This window comes from Eutrigla gurnardus (assembly GCF_963514095.1).
Source record: "Eutrigla gurnardus genome assembly, chromosome: 21".
Classification (NCBI taxonomy): Eukaryota; Metazoa; Chordata; class Actinopteri; order Perciformes; family Triglidae; genus Eutrigla; species Eutrigla gurnardus.
Window position 1 is genome coordinate 18,134,774 of NC_139932.1, and position 16,577 is coordinate 18,151,350.

Here is a 16,577-nt window from a genome sequence, read left to right on the forward strand (position 1 = left end):
TAAACACTTTTTTCCACAAATGACTCAGCAGATCATCATTATGTTGATAAATAAAGCTGGTGGCCTGTTTTAGAAGATATATTACTATACTAGGCCCCTGAAACATTTGTGAAAAGTGTACTTCTCTCTGCTGGCCACCAGGGGGCGACTCCTCTCTGGTTGTATAGAAGTCTATGAGAAAATGGTCCTACTTCTCTCTGCTGGCCACCAGGGGGCGACTCCTCTCTGGTTGTATAGAAGTCTATGAGAAAATGGTCCTACTTCTCCCTGCTGGCCATCAGGGGGCGACTCCTCTCTGGTTGTATAGAAGTCTATGAGAAAATGGTCCTACTTCTCTCTGCTGGCCACCAGGGGGCGACTCCTCTCTGGTTGTATAGAAGTCTATGAGAAAATGGTCCTACTTCTCTCTGCTGGCCACCAGGGGGCGACTCCTCTCTGGTTGTATAGAAGTCTATGAGAAAATGGTCCTACTTCTCTCTTGATGTATTATCTCAGTAAACATTGTAAACATGAGTTTATGGTCTCAATCTCTAGTTTCAAGTCTTCTTCAATCCAGCATGATGTTCATTTAGTACATTATGGTCCATTTAGAGTCCACCAGACCAGAAAGCAGGGGATGCTTTAGGGGGCGGGGCTTACCTGCTGATTGACAGGTCCATTTAGAGTCCAACAGACCAGATCCAGATCCAGTAAGGGTGCTGATCTGCCGCTTGTGTTTGTCAGATCCACCCGTCGCTCTTCCACAGTCCAAATATGGTCACTTCCTTGGTGTAATTGCCAACAGGGTGTTGCTGATATCAAGTACCTTATGTAGGGAAGAAGTACAGTATAGTCCTCCTTCTTAGTCCACCAGGGGGCGCCGTGTCTGCAGCTGCACCGAGCTGAACTTTGTGAACATGGAACTGAATCATGTTTGTCACTAAATACGATCATTAATGTGTGCAGGCAAGCAGGCTGCATCGGTGTGGCTGTCGGTAATGAAGTGTGTGTGTGTGTGTGTGTGTGTGTGTGTGTGTGTGTGTGCAGGTGTCATGGCCACACATTATGCAGCATACGGGAGGAACCGGTTCATTAGAGCAGGTTTGAGAAGCAGATGTTTGAGCCGGAGGCGACAGAGAAGCCAGAGTCGAGCTAAATATATCTGACATTCTCCGTTAATGTGTCGTCCGTCCGATCAGCTGATCGTCCGCCGCTCCGCCTCAACCTGACAAATGATCAGTGTCTACGGACCGGACCTTAATCCCTCCTTAATCATATCACATATCGGCAATTTGAGCGATTCTTCCTTGGTGGGTTGGATTTGGTTGGATCACATACTGTTTTAAAATATGGACGAAGTCTCCGGGATTTTGGGGCATACCAACACCAGAGAGTCTGGGGTCAAACAGCAACAAGTGCGATATCATTTAAACCCCCCATGAGCCAGAGGACTCTAACGAAACCCGCTTGAGCTCCGTTTTATAGCGTGGAGCTCTTCGTCGTATCGGATACCGATGGTGTTTATTGCTACCGCGATGTTCTTGGAACATTTATGTTATTTGTAACATGGTGTAACATGGATATAGTAAGTAATATTCATAGTGAGTAATATTTACACTTTGTCACTTAAAGGTGAATGGCGAACGGCACTGGCCCACCTTAAAGGTCAGTCCACCTTAAGTAGTCCAGAGGTGTTGCTAACTTCTCAGAGGTGTAGCAATTTTAAATCTAAAAATCTAAATCTAAATGTATGTTTTAATACAAACATCTGTACTTTCTACTCCTGAGCATTGTAACAAAATTGCAGATTTATATATATTTGCCACCTTCTCTCAGCTCCGTTTTTTCCTACAGTTTATATATATATATATATATATATATATATATATATATAATATACAAACAATAACCTCATGTTTGAGGAGCTATTCCTGGTTCATTTTGGTCATTTTGAGTAGATTTTTTCGAGGGAAAGGACTTTTGAAAACGGTCAAACACATTTCTCATGAGACGCCACAGAAATACGTCGATGCTCGACAAACTCGCCGCCGCCTCGTTTCCATCTTCTATCCTCAACGTCTATACGCTTCCTTTAAGAAGCAGCTCCACGGAGATGTGAGGAAGGATACAGATGTTAATCTGTGTTGGCGTGTGTGTGTGTGTGTGTGTGTGTGTGTGTGTGTGTGTGTGTGTGTGTGTGTGTGTGTGTGTGTGTGTGTGTGTGTGTGTGTGTGATTCATGGCCTCATGTCTTGCCTCGTGTGTTGTTTATTTATGCTGAATGGCGTTTTATGTAACGTTTTTTATTTTTTCCCTCCGGGACTCTGAGAGGCTGTCGAGCTGTTGATCACCAAGGACAGGAGAGATGCTGTCCATCTCTCAGGGACTTCTTATGTAACCATGTGGTCTCTCTCTCTCTCTCTCTCTCTCTCTCTCTCTCTCTCAGGCTTCATTGGAACTTCATCAATGCTGCAGATACAGAAAATGTGAGGTAAAAAGGTACAAGTCTCCGTCCGTCTGTGTGTTTGTGTGATGAAGTGATGAATCTGCATGAAATTTCATTTTAATTCATAGTGAATCCAGATCAACATCTTAGGGGTGAAGACTTGGTTTAAGGGTTAGGATAAGGCACTGTGTGTGTGTGTGTGTGTGTGTGTGTGTGTGTGTGTGTGTGTGTGTGTGTGTGTGTGTGTGTGTGTGTGTGTGTGTGTGTGTGTGTGTGTGTGTGTGTGTGTGTGTGTGTGTGTGGTTTACACCTCTTTCTGCTTCTCCTCTCTGGACCAAATTTGTTTACCTGGCTTTGGAACGAGAAGAATGTGTGTGTGTGGGCGAACAGCGTGATCCTACCTGTTGAATGGCCGTGTGTGTGTGTGTGTATGTGTGTGTGTGTGTGTGTGTGTGTGTGTTCCTCCGGCCCTTGTACACCAATGCCACTCCCTCTCTTTGTGAACTTTGCCTCCCAAACTCATTGTATGTGGCCTTTACAGCTTCACCTGGGTGTGTGTGTGTGTGTGTGTGTGTGTGTGTGTGTGTTTGTGTGCGTGCGTGTGCGTGTGTATTGATGTACAGTGTGGTAGAGGTCAGTGGGAAAACAGGTCCGTCACTTTAAATGTAACAGAATACTGTGTGAGTTTAGTTTCCAGCAGCGACGGTTCAAATGAACTTTATTTGCATTTGTGTGACGGAAACAAACCAACGTAGTTCTTCCTCATGAGGCAGCCTTTATCGGTCAAAGTTAAAGTTAGGGTAAGCTATTTCTTTTCAAAGCAGAAACCTTGTGGTCTTGCAGACAGACCTAACAAAGCATGACTTCACACTTTTTACTGACCAAAATAAGCATCTATCAGCGTCTTTGCATGGCCTTTGTAGGCAGTAGTGAAAATGTAGCTTTGTGTTGTGTTGTGTTGCTGTCTCTCTCTCACACACACACACACACACACACACGCACACACACACACACACACACACACACACACACACACGCACACACACACACACCGTTGACTCAGCAGCTCCAGGTTCTGCCGGCGTCCCTGGTATCTGACCGGCGTTTGTGAATGGCTGGGAGATGGGCGTGTTGCCGGTGTACCTTTGACCCCGCAACTGTTTTATAACCCCACACACACCACACACACCACACACACACACACACACACACACCACACACACACACACACACACACACACAAACTCATACCACACACACCCACGCGGTTGTCAAGGTTACATCCTGACATCACACACTGGTGAGCTGGCAGGGTGTAGTTCCTGCTCTATTTTGTTGTTGCTTGTGTGTGTGTGTGTGTGTGTGTGTGTGTGTGTGTGTGTGAGTGGGTCCTCATTCTGTCAGAAGCTGTATCTCTGCGGGGGGTAAACTAGCATTCGGCCTCATTAGCGAGAAACCTGCTCATCACTCAGGTCACACGTGTGCAGCCTTTACACACACACACACACACACACACACACACACTTGTGAAAGTCCGACCCAGCTGCATGTGTGTGTGTGTGTGTGCGTGTGTGTGTGTGTGTGTGACCATGTATCATGCGTTCTAATTGGAGACACAGACCCTGTTTTTTTCTTTCTCTGCTCTCACCTTCTCCGAGCAGCTGTTTTTCTGTTTACCGCCGTGACCCAGAAACCTCGGCAACGCGCCGGGAGACGGATCACCGCGGCGGGTTCACCCCCGGGAACACGGGCGAGACCCAAGTTCTTCCACCTCGGGAAGTCTCGGACTAAAATATCTGTTGTTATTGATCGGTCGAAAAGAGGCTGAAAACTTTGGAAAAACATTTTGATGTTTTTAGGGTTCAGTCGTCGGCGTAGAGAGATATACCAACCTCTGACCTCTGACCTCTTTATTGTGACGCTCAGCAGTCTGACTGCGATCCGGGAAGTCATGTGAGCTGCGTCCGCTTTTTCCCACAATGCCTTGTGTGTACAGAGAGGAGGTGGGGGCGGGGAGGGGAGGGGAGGGTGTGGGAGCGCGGCCACTCGGACAAGAACCGCTCTTTGCCTCTGGCATCGCCATGGAGACGGGGCTCTCTTTTTATAGAGTTCCCTCGGCTGCTCTCCTTCTCCCGCTGTTTGCCATTCAGTTCATATGTTGGGAGGCTAACGGAGGAAAACCGGGACTTCTTATTGACAAGGGGGGGGGGGTTTACGGTTCGATTCCCGTCCCTTGCAGGGATCCCCGTCCAGCTGCCTGGAAAAACAAAATAGAGCCGCTTGGCATCACAGTTAAGACGCAAACACACTCCTTTCGGGTGCAAAGTGCATTCAGGAAGTGAGTCAAGGAAAACGGAAACAAACACACACACACACACACACACACTCACACACACACACACATACACACACACACACACACACACACACACTCCCAGGATGACACGCACATACATGTGTAGCGCTGCTCACACGTGGGTGTGCGCGTCCTCCTTCTCCTCCTCGAACATTTTTCCGGCTTGTTTCATAGAGACACACCCACTTGGCTTTTCTTTTTTTTAATAGGACACACAGGAAGAGAGAGAGAGAGAGAGAGAGAGGCAGGCGGCGTGCAACTCAGTCAGTGTCACAGGACGCCGGCGAGAGGCAAGAATCGCTGCCGTCGGTGGAGGAGGAAGAGGAGGAGGAGGAGGAGGAGGAAGAGGAGGATGGACGTTAGACGAGAGAAATGGATGCTGCTGCCTTCGTGGTCAGATTGTGGATTAAAAAAAAGACGGAAGGTTACGCTCACAAATGTTAGTCACGAGGGAAAACTGGGAGGACAAGAAACACAGGAGACGGTGAGTAGACCTGGACCACAGTGTGTGTGTGTGTGTGTGTGTGTGTGTGTGTGTGTGTGTGTGTGTGTGTGTGTGTGTCATGACCACCACATGCAGTATCCGCCTGGGTTTGTTTACCTGCCCGTGTACTTTCCCACATGAGCTCGCTCCACTGGAAGGTAACAGGATCCACCGATACACCGACACCTCCCTCCCTCCCTCCCTCCCGCTCGCCCGCTTGCACCCCTGTTACGCCTCAGTAAAGCTCTGGCAGGTAGAGAGGAAGTGAAAGTCTGGGAGTGTCACAGTAATTAAACAAGTAGAATGTCTTTCTCAGTATATTTAGATAAGTGATTTAGTTTTCCCCCTTGTTTTGCGGTGACAGTGATATTTAATAATAATATCCTGGAGACACTCATCTATATTGGAATATTAAATCTGCCAATATTTGTATTATTGTTTTTTTTTAATTAATGGATGAAATTAAGTGTTTGTGGTGTGAAAGTGATAAAATAGTGCTGACATCATGTTAATAATGCCGAATAATGTGAAAATTATACATTCATTTGAAATTTTTCATGCAGGATTTTCCTTAAAAAAACAACATATAGATAGAACAGGTGTGCGGTGGCAATTTTCCTGAGTTGTATTATTTTGCCGCGATTAAGACGCACTTACAAGCACGCATCCAAAAAACATAAAAAATCAAAACGTCCTCAATGAAACGCCAACTCGGGTGGATCTGGAGTTGGCTTTTAGTTTTGGTGCCGTAGGTGATGCTGCAGGTGGTTCGCCGGCGTGCGGCCGTAGTGTGGTGGAGTTGGGGGTCGAACTTTGAATGTTGTGTTTGCGAAACAGTTAGCGTCAAATGTCCTCGTCTTCTGTATTTGTGTGTACCATTTTTATAAGTAGTATATAAGAGGCCTTTCGTAATTTCACTGTAAAACGTTCAGCCTTTGATCTAAAGCATCGGCACCAGTTGCACCTGGCTGCCTTTGATCCTGCGAGGTGAATAGCAGGGCAGCTGTGGCTCCGAGGTAGTAGAGCGTATTCACCACAGAGGTTTTGTGGGCTGAGCTGGTTCTCACTTAAAACCTTGGGGAAGCTGAATGGTAACGAGGGATCGAACCGATCCGAGGCCGAGTCGTGGCAGGCCGAAGGTAGCTGCCGAGACCTTTGCTCTCTGAGTCTGCATTCATTGTAAGAAGCAGAAACTCAAAGACAACGAAAGGCAGACAGGCTCTGGAAAGTGTCGCCTGTGTTTAGTCTACCTCCCGCTCACTCTAAATAGGTCTTTAAATCAAGTTCAGTGTAATTTTAGTCGTTTTCAACAAGGGGAATTTCCATTGGCAATTGATCGAGCTGCTCACCGATGCGTTCGTCCGATTGCCCAACCCTGATTCCTCCCTCCGTATCCGATGCTCTCCGAAAACATGTTTTCACCAGCAACATTTGACACCTGACCATTACAAGGCGTAAAATAGCAGCGCCCTCGGGGCTGAATCCTAACTTACATCATTTCCTGCCCTGGTTTTTCTGGGAGCTGGCAGCGGCCAAACGCCGAGCCCTCTGTTTGACTTGGAAGTGGCAGCGGAGAGGCCCGGCATGTCACGGCGAGGGTGTGTTCATGTGCTGCGGTGGGCGTTAACGGGCTGGGAGAGTGAGGGCCTCTGACTCGGCAACACACAACAAAAAACGCCTCTGAGGAGCTGTGATCTCATGCTGTCGTCTGATGTGTGTGTGTGTGTGGTCGTAGCGGTGGTTTTGAAGGAAACATCATTGTGAAACTAAAAAACTAGGACCAGAATCAGTTTGGTTCCGATGCTGATCCTTCATCAGGTTTTCCAACGGTCCACTCGTCCAACAGGGGGGCGTGATGAAGCGACGCCGCAGACATCAGATGGGAACGGCAGTGCGAAATGCGTTGGCACGTTCTGGCAGGCGGGACCCACGAAAATGACGCGAGGGCAGGGCTGGCGACCTTGATGTGGCTAGCAGGCTAATTTTAGCATTGTGCAAAGTTTCAAATTATACCAAAGATCAATACTTCCTTAATGAAAGGTCGATCCCACCCTGACCTTAAGTTGGTTGGATGTGAGTGACTCAAAAACTCCTCGGAAAAGCTGTGGACACAAAAATGTTTTGGCGCGCCTGTAGCGTTATGGGTTAGGTGCCAGTGTTCATTATGATTTATGATAAATGAGCCGTGTTAAAGGTGAGGCCATCTAACTGGTGCATTATCTGAACAAAGAGAAAAACAAACAGCAGAGCAGTTGCGACGTGACTACAGCCAAAACATGTCGGACCGATCGGATGTGGCCGCCGGAAACTGCAAATCGCGTGGTTGTATGATATACGAGGGCTGCACCAGAGTGGAACTAAACTGACTTGTGTATTGTTATGTGGAAAAAATACAGGAATTTAAAAAAAATGTAACATTAAATGCGTCAATTACAATCTAGAGCTTAATCAGAAATACTGGTTTAGTCGTGAAAATGACAACCATGGAGATTTTCCTGTGATTTGGGGCTGGCTACAATATCAGTGAAGCGTTTAAGAGATGGAGGGAAAATGTTGCTAATAGTCTAACTTAGCCTTCTGCTAACTGTAGCATTCATGGCTGGCTAACAACTGGGGGAGAGGGAGGGTAAATGTTTCTAATATTTTAACCTTCCCGCTAACCGTAGCGTCGAATCAGGGGACTGAATGATTAGAAAGATGTTGCCGAAGGGTTTAGTCTTCTCCTCACAGCAGACATGAGCTAACTACAGCCATGAGCTAACAGCAGCCCTGAGCTAACAGCAGCCATGAGCTAACTGTAGCCCTGAGCTAACAGCAGCCATGAGCTAACTGTAGCCGTGAGCTAACTGTAGCTGTGAGCTAACAGCAGCCGTGCGCTTACTGCAGCCGTGAGCTAACAGCAGCCGTGAGCTAACCGCAGCCATGAGCTAACTGTACCCGTGAGCTCACTGTAGCCGTGAGCTAACTGTAGCTGTTAGCTAACTGTAGCTGTGAGCTTACAGCAGCCGTGAGCTAACTCTTCTGTTTCTTTGGTTCGAGTCCGCCATAAATCCTTCGGCTGAGTGAAGTGTGTCCACGCTGTCTAACTAGTCTGTAGATGACGTCGCTTCGTCATCACGGCCGTGTTGCTATTGTTGAGTCATGTGGTCACGACGACGTGAAGTGGCTTCGCAAACCCACAGTTCCTGTTTCCACGGAACAAAAAGGCCTTTTGTCTGACTGACACACACACACACACACACACACATACACACCCACGTTTTATATTTAAGAACACAGTAGTTGTGACGTTTTGTGCCACTTCCTCAAATACGATGCACTGCAAATAATGACTCAGCAAAAAAGGATGAACAGTGTGTTTGTCTCTGGGTTTAACCAACCAAGGTCCGGTAGTTCCAGATCATCAGGATTCATCAGTCCTCAACAGAAGACCGGGATTCACTTCTTTTGACTTTCACTTGGGGATCGTATGTGGTTTGTGACTTAATAGAAGTGGACGTCATCATGGTGACGTCACCCGTTGGTTTGTGGACTACGGCTTTGAAGATTTCGGCATTTCGGATGCTCTGTTGGACTCTAAATGGACCATAATGTACTAAATGAACATCATGCTGGATTGAAGAAGACTTTAAACTAGAGATTGAGACCATAAACTCATGTTTACAATGTTTACTGAGATAATACATCAAGAGAGAAGTAGGACCATTTTCTCATAGACTTCTATACAACCAGAGAGGAGTCGCCCCCTGGTGGCCAGCAGAGAGAAGTAGGACCATTTTCTCATAGACTTCTATACAACCGCCTGGTTTGTCTTGCCTTTGTCCTCATTCATACTGGAAACCAGAGCTCTCGGGTGGATCCAAACTCAGAGGCTGTTTATGGACGTTAATTATTAATGAACGTGTACAGATTCCTCATGTAGGTGTTTTTTTCTGAAGGCGTGGACGCCTTTGAAACTCTCTCTGTGGCCTGATCCATATCTTTTTCCATCCGGCGATATTGAAAGTGCAAACTTGCGTGACGGGAATGACAGATTTTGACATGCAAAGACATCCTGTTGTTATTGATTTCTCCCGGAGGTGGATGGTTCAGGAAAGTTCCTGCTCGCACAATCGATTGTTGTTGGAAGGCGGAGAGTTGGCGTCGGGGCTCGTGGGAGCAGATCGCTGTTTCACTGGACAGAAGATTCCCGAGCAGAACGCAGCCTAGTGAGGAAGATTGACCTTATGTATTCATGCCGCAAGCTCCTGTTCTGCACTCGTTGTATTTTATTACCTCAAGGTGAGCGGGAAAAAAGCCAATAAGCAGAGAGCCGGATAAATAATTTGTGGCTCTCAAAGTGAGAAGACTTCTGATGTAAGATATCAAAGAAGTGACACGTTACAAAACCATCGGTGGCCTTAAACTTTAGTTCGACTTTAGTTCCAAATGTTTCAGAATGGTTTTATTTTGCTACAAGACATTTATCTGCTGCAGCCTGCAGCTATCTTGGATTCAAATATTGCATTAAAAATAATTGATTCAGCTTTAAAGCAGCAATATTTTAGCCTCTTTGCTGTTGCTGTAAATTTGTTTTTATTTCCTATTTGGCACCAAATAGACACCAGACAGCTTGCAGCATAATTATTAATTTGGAGTGTCCATCTGATGAATTCAAGTCTGATATTCTCCTTTTATCTCTGTTTTGGTCTCCACCACATCCAGAGAACCAAAAACATATCTTAAGCTCCTAAATTAAACTGTTTGTTTGCTGTTTGGTGGCTGAAAAACACTTTCATCTGAAGCTGATTTGAAATGTTGAAGTTCCGCCTTAAAAACCAAAACAATGAGCTAAAAGAGGCTTAAACGCAACTTAAACGCAACTCTTTGGATCGTAGAATAAACTATTGATTATTTCAATGAATAATTGGCTGAGATCTGAGATAAATGAGGGAAGACGACTTCATGGCTGAAAGACCTTTATGACTCAACAAAGCAGAACCGAGTCTCGGCGGTTCGCTCAAACCCTCATCGGATCTGAACCGCCGTGAAAGGCAAAAATAAATCAGAGCCTCAGCGTACATCTCTATATCGGATGCCGCCGCCAACTCGCTTTTAAAAAAGAGGACTCAGACTTGTTTGTTCGCCAGCAGACCTTAAACGTGAATCTTTCACTCGCAAAAATCAATCTCGCCTCCACGTTCTGACACGACGCTCGCCTACAATCAGATGTCAGGAGGGACCTCTGGCTCCAGATCAAGACATTTCTTTTCTGTAGAGTCATGGCGGCGGCGGCGGCGATGTGTTGGCAGACGAGCCGTTCCAGGAACGTCACGGCTCTTTACTGTAACGCGCCGCTCATTGTGGGAAGTTGTCGTGGCGACGAGCCAAGAGGGAAGCAGAGGGGAAGTCGAACGATTTACAATCCAGGGCCTGCGGTTAATGCTTCTGCTGACTAACTCTGAGGCCATGTGCGTGTGTGTGTGTGTGTGTGTGTGTGCGTGTGTGTGTGTGTGTGTGTGTGTGTGTGTATGTGTGTGTGTGTGCATTCATCACACGTCTGCCCGGCAGCGAGGCCAGAGTGTTTGAGTTACGTGACGAGGCGTTTTTTGGCACCGCTTCGCCAGTAAAGGCTGCTCTTTGTAGTGTGTGTGTGTGTGTGTGTGTGTGTGTGTGTGTGTGTGTGTGTGTGTGTGTGTGTTAGCTAGTACGAGGTTGGTGGGGGGGGGTGGCTGCAGTTATGAGTCGGCGCTTTTATTGGCAAAGAAATTACTAAATATCTCGCTTTACTGTAAGTGGGTGATGTGTCAAGATTATGTCATGACCTGTTTCCCCTCACACACACACACACGCACACACACACACACACACACACACACACACACACACACACACACACACACACACACACACACACACACACACATACATGCTGTCTCAACCACCAAAAGCCTGAAAGCAGCATCCTCTTAAACTCTTGATATCAGCTGACTTAGACTGTTGTCATGGCAACGTAACCAGCGTATCCAGCGTCACCCCCCCTCCATCGATACCTCCATTCATCTGATACGAGTACCCCCCCCCCCCCCTCTTCCGAAGGCCTGTTTTCCAGTTAACTTCAGATCTGCGACACACGCCGCCTTTTTTTTTATAGCCGCCTCAAATTGGCCTCATTAACAACGTTTATCCGTGTCCAGGGAGGACGGCCTCTCGGTCCAGCCGGGTGGTGGGGGTGGTGGGGGGGGGGGGGGGGGGTTGTTCCCGGAACTGGGCCCAAACAAAGCCAGATGTTTGAAATTCTGGAGAAAAGATTTTGTGCTGGCAAAAACAAGGGTGAGGATAAAAAGACGTCAGCGTTGTTTGTGTTGGAGGAGAGCAGGAACTCTGGAGGCTTATCTGCTGATGGGGGGGGGGGGGGGGGGGGGGGTTATATCATCGCTTACTTCTGTTCATTTCAGCCAAATCACGCAGGTTGTTTGTCTTATTCGTTTGTTTCATTCAACCTTTGGTTTATATCCCCAGAGGGTGATCCCTGTTTGACTGTTTATCCTCCTGCTGATGGATGTTACGCTGGTCTGAGGAAACGTTTTCATCTTCGTGGTTTGGGACTATGAGCGAACACCTTTTACGCTACAACGCGCTTCAATCAGCGACCTCCATGTTGCTGGTTTCAGCCTGAAGTCTTATTCCATCCATCAGACATCAGACAAGCCCAGGAGCATGCTGGGTAGTGGAGTCCTGATCCCGAGTCAGCCGTTAGCTTCTGTGAAACCTCATCCTCGTCATTATTAGAGCTGCCGACGTAGAATAAAGATGGACAGATGGGAGAGGACGGGTCAAACAAACACAGGACTTTCACCCAGGAGACCTGTGTGTCACCAAATTATCTTTACTGTAGTTTTGTTACGTAACAAACTTATTCTACTTGTATTCCTTTAGTTAAACCCACCAAAGCGGTCCTGTTGCCCAAATGTGACTGAATGCCCGGCTGCGTCGGCTGTTTTCAAATCGGCGCTCGTAGCCGACGTCCACCGAGCTGAACGTGAAAGTCTCCTCCAGGAAGCAACGCGTGACTAACGCGCTCGTCTCGCACGCTGGTTCATGTCTCGTCGACGGCGGTTAATCACCAGCTACGGAAATGCAGCATGAAAACACCGAGTCGTCGGCTGAACTGTACAATCCCTGTTATTCTGCTCCGGTGTGTGTGTGTGTGTGTGTGTGTGTGTGTGTGTGTGTGTGTGTGTGTGTGTGTGTGTGTGTGACTTAAAGCTTCCTCATGCTCCTTGATGCTCTCCCTCGCCGCCATCAGCAACGCTTACATTAGCATATCTCTTCAGCACCCCCCCTCCCCCCCAGGCTTTCTACACTGCACGACCTCCGCCTGAACCGCACCGCTGACGCACATTGAGGTTTAAGCATCATATAATACAGGGTTAGGGGTGGGGGAAACCGATACAGCTTAGTGTTGCTATATCGCCCGACGATAATTTAGATTTTTTATCATCTCATTGATAGCTTCATCCATTAACTCGCGTCTGAAGTTGCTCATCGGACTGTAAACAGGAAAGGAAGTCTCGACCTTTTATCCCTGTGATTGTGAGGTCGTCGTGGTAACGTAACACAGTGTCCATATTGAAAGAGATGTTGTTGTTTTGTTTTTTTTAACTGTGCTAAAGTTCATCCCAAAGCAGCCGTGGTGATTATCGTATCAGGTTGAATACAGTCGACCTTTTAGAGTAGCTGTTGTCTCTGATTGGCCAATAGGAGGCCTGCGTTGTTCCGGGGGGGGGGGGGGGTTATCATTATGTGAAAGAGCTCATTGATTCAAAGAGCAGAACAGACATTTGTTGGATAAGATTTTTGAATTGAAACACACAAACACACACACACACACAGGTGTTAAACACACCTTCCACCCCACACTTCCCCCCCCCCCGATGATGAATGGTTGAGTCCGTTCCAACTTTCACTCTCCGATCACAGGAAATAACACAACACTGAGGACTACAGTGGCTCAGTGTTCTCTGGAACCTTCAAGGCCGTTATCGTGTTAATGGAGTCATCGATTACAACGTGATTCCTCTTTGAGTCTCTTCACGTCTGTTCCCAGAATGTATGAATATATATATATATATATCTATATATATATGACGCCTCGTCGCCGTCATGGTTCCAAACTCGTAATCTCGCCACAATTTGCGAGGTGATGAGTCTTTAACAACCGAATTCACAAAGCTGTCGTGTTGTGTCATCGTTTCCACGGAGACAACGTTTTCATCAGTGCCACACACACACACTCTCCATTTCCCACCTGAAGGTGTGATGATGCGGCAGGTGGTTCAGGCAGCGTGACTAATGCTTGTTGTTAAATGGCGGGAACATCCTGTGCATCTATTCGATTAACGCCCCCCCCCCCTCCGCTCGCCATCCCTCCCTCCGTTTATCCGTTCTCCTCGCCATTCGGCCCTCGAGGTCATCGGCGGTGTGACTCAGAGACGATGCCGTCTTTGACCACCCCAGTTATGAAAGGAGCTCAATTATCAGTGCATCGGAGCATCGCACCATGACTCAGCAAAATAATGTAATCTTATATAAACTTGCATCATCATTTTTCTCTCTCTCCTCGCAGGAACAGAGGCAGCGTGGACAGACGGAGCAGGGGGGGATGACATCACTGTCACCCGGGGGAGCCAGGGGCTGGCCATTCATGCCAGGGGTGTGTGTGTGTGTGTGTGTGTGTGTGTGTGTGTGTGTGTGTGGGAGCTGCTGTCTCTGTGTGTGACTTCCTGGGAGAGAATAGAACAGGAAGCCGGAGCGAGAGCCGACAACAAGCGCTCGCCTCACCTCCACAAGGAAGCCTTTCTCCCTGCTGTGTGTGTGTGTGTGTGTGTGTGTGTGTGTGTGTGTGTGTGTGTGAGAATGCTTTCTTCTTCTCAGCTATCTTTATGAGAACTGAATTTGGACATTTTCCTCACTTTGGGCCGGTTTTACATTTATAGCTGTAGTTCACCTTTTGGCCACACGAGGCAGCCTGAATGTTCCTATTGTTTTGATTGTTATGATCTAATATGAAAGGATGAGATCTCAGGATTTATAGATATGATCTTTTGTGAATTGGGTCGGGATAGTTTGTTATTTTTAGAATGCTCACGAGTAAGTCATTAGGAAATACAAATATATTAGTATTAATATTTAATAGTAGAATAATAATAAATCATTATTATTATCATAATATTCAGCACCAATTGTCAGACTCATCATGGTAAAAACAAATGAGTTCAACGCCGCTGGTTGATGGTGTTGTAGATGCGAGCTGACCGTGACCTTTGACCTCCCTAAACTTAAGTGCAGAGATGAGAGATGAAAGCAGCCACGTCGCCATGGTAACAGTTTTGAAGCAGTGGAGCTTGTAGATGTGACGCCGCCCTCTTGTGCCGGCGAACAGAACTGCATGTGTGTTCAACCACATGGTGACATAACATGACAAAGCATTTGATCGGCTCAGCTGTGAGAGTCACTGTCTCCGCCCTCCCAAGTCTCCAGGTCTCCAGGTCTCCAGGTCTTCAAGTCCCCAAACCAACCTGGACCCAGTTGGTCCCCCCCTCCTTGAACACATCACTGGTCCTGGCTCCATCTCATCATGTTAACACCTGTAAAGAGCCAACCTGTGTCAACGCAGCGTTTAAACTGCAGCCTTGTTGTCATGACGACGCGGCCCCGGTTACATAAGCAGCCGGGCGCCGCTTTTCCCACGAACGAGTCTTTGTTGCTGTGACACGAGACACCACACACACACACACACACACACACACACACACACACACACACACACCCGCCACTGTTGGTACATTCCGCCGGATGCTCGAATGTCAATGAGCTTCGTTACGAGCCGCTTTAATCTGGCGTCGAGGTTTCTGATCCGGGTTGATTCTTTCGGAGCTGTTCGGCACCATGTGGGCCTCGGTTGCAAACGGACTTTCCCTGATTCCACTCGATACATCAGACTTGTTTTATAAGTACGCACGGATCCCCCCGGCCTCTGTATTTCTAAACGGCCATTTAAAACGATATTGACCTTGTTAGTCCCGGAGGACCAAGCAGACTGACCAGAGGACCTGAAGGCTCCGTATCGGTTCATGCACAAAGGTCAGAAAGGCAGAATGTACTCTATGGAAATAGGAAAAGCCTCAAAGATACAGATAGTGTCTGCTTTATTATTGTTTTTTATGATTGCCTGTCGGTGTGAATGGTTGTCCGTCTCTTTGTGAAAGTGCTCAAACTAGCGGATCCAAATTTTCACTCCTTCCAACAGAGTCTCCGAGAGAGCCGGATCGTCGACCGTTATGCTAACGAGCTGGATGTATTTAACATTCTGAACATCTACGTAGCAGCAAACAGCTGTTAGCTACGTAAAGATACAGAAGAGTGACGTTGTGTTATCTGAGCTTTGCTTTGCTTTTCTTGCATCTCCCAGTTTATGGTTCATGGTCTGGTACGTCTGGTTTACGTACGTTTGCCGCAGGTCGTACTGTTAGCACTGTTAGCACTGTTAGCACTGTTAGCGGCTTGGCTACGAGCCACTGGCTCAGGCGTTGCCACGTTGAGAGCCTTAATCGAAACCCTCCCGATCTCGTATTTTGCACCTTTAAGGTTTGGTCTCGGGAAAGGTGTGTCACCATGACGACCACGTGAACCCGCAGGACGGGTGCAGTCCGTCACATCTTTGGCTTCGGGGGACGTTGAACAAGCTATTGATGGATTTAAAGGGTGTGCTGTATACTCATGGAAACACTGATGCATGTTCACACTCACTGTCGTTCTTCCCTGCAGGATCGACGAGACTGTCACCCTCAACAACACCATATATATATATATGTATATATATATATATATATATATATATTGTGAAACAAGGCCATGAATCCCTCCGAACGTCAGCCTCGTTTGTTGTGATGTACGTTCTGTTTGAGTCGTCTCTCTGCCGCTGGAGGCGAATGTCTATGTGCCAGCTGTCCCCGTCGCTGCGTTGCCATGGCAACCGCATTCATGTTGAAGACAGGCTTCCTCCGAATGAGAAGTGCTGTCACGTTTGTCCTCCGCTGACGGTGGGGAGGAAGCGTGGCTTCTGAGGGTGTTTTACTGGTTCTTAAAGCAAAACCGTTGATTTCCTGCTGGTTTCTAAATTAAAACCATTGGTTTTCTACTGGTTGCCAAAGCAAAACCATTGGTTCTTAAAGCAAAACCATTGGTTTACTTTGAAATTGATCCCAAAACTCGCCACTAGATTCCACCAAATCCCACAAACATTCCCTTTAAATGTGTAAGATGGACTTT

At 47.2% G+C, this 16,577-nt stretch overlaps 1 long non-coding RNA gene across 1 annotated transcript; it reads left to right on the plus strand.

Annotated features, from left to right (window-relative positions):
• Positions 1 to 4,875: 4,875 nt before the first annotated feature.
• LOC311032428 lies at positions 4,876 to 16,120 on the plus strand. Its single transcript, XR_014599182.1, has 3 exons — positions 4,876 to 5,264; positions 13,873 to 13,959; positions 16,074 to 16,120. It is a non-coding gene; the product is annotated as an uncharacterized lncRNA (long non-coding RNA).
• The last annotated feature ends 457 nt before the right edge of the window (positions 16,121 to 16,577 follow it).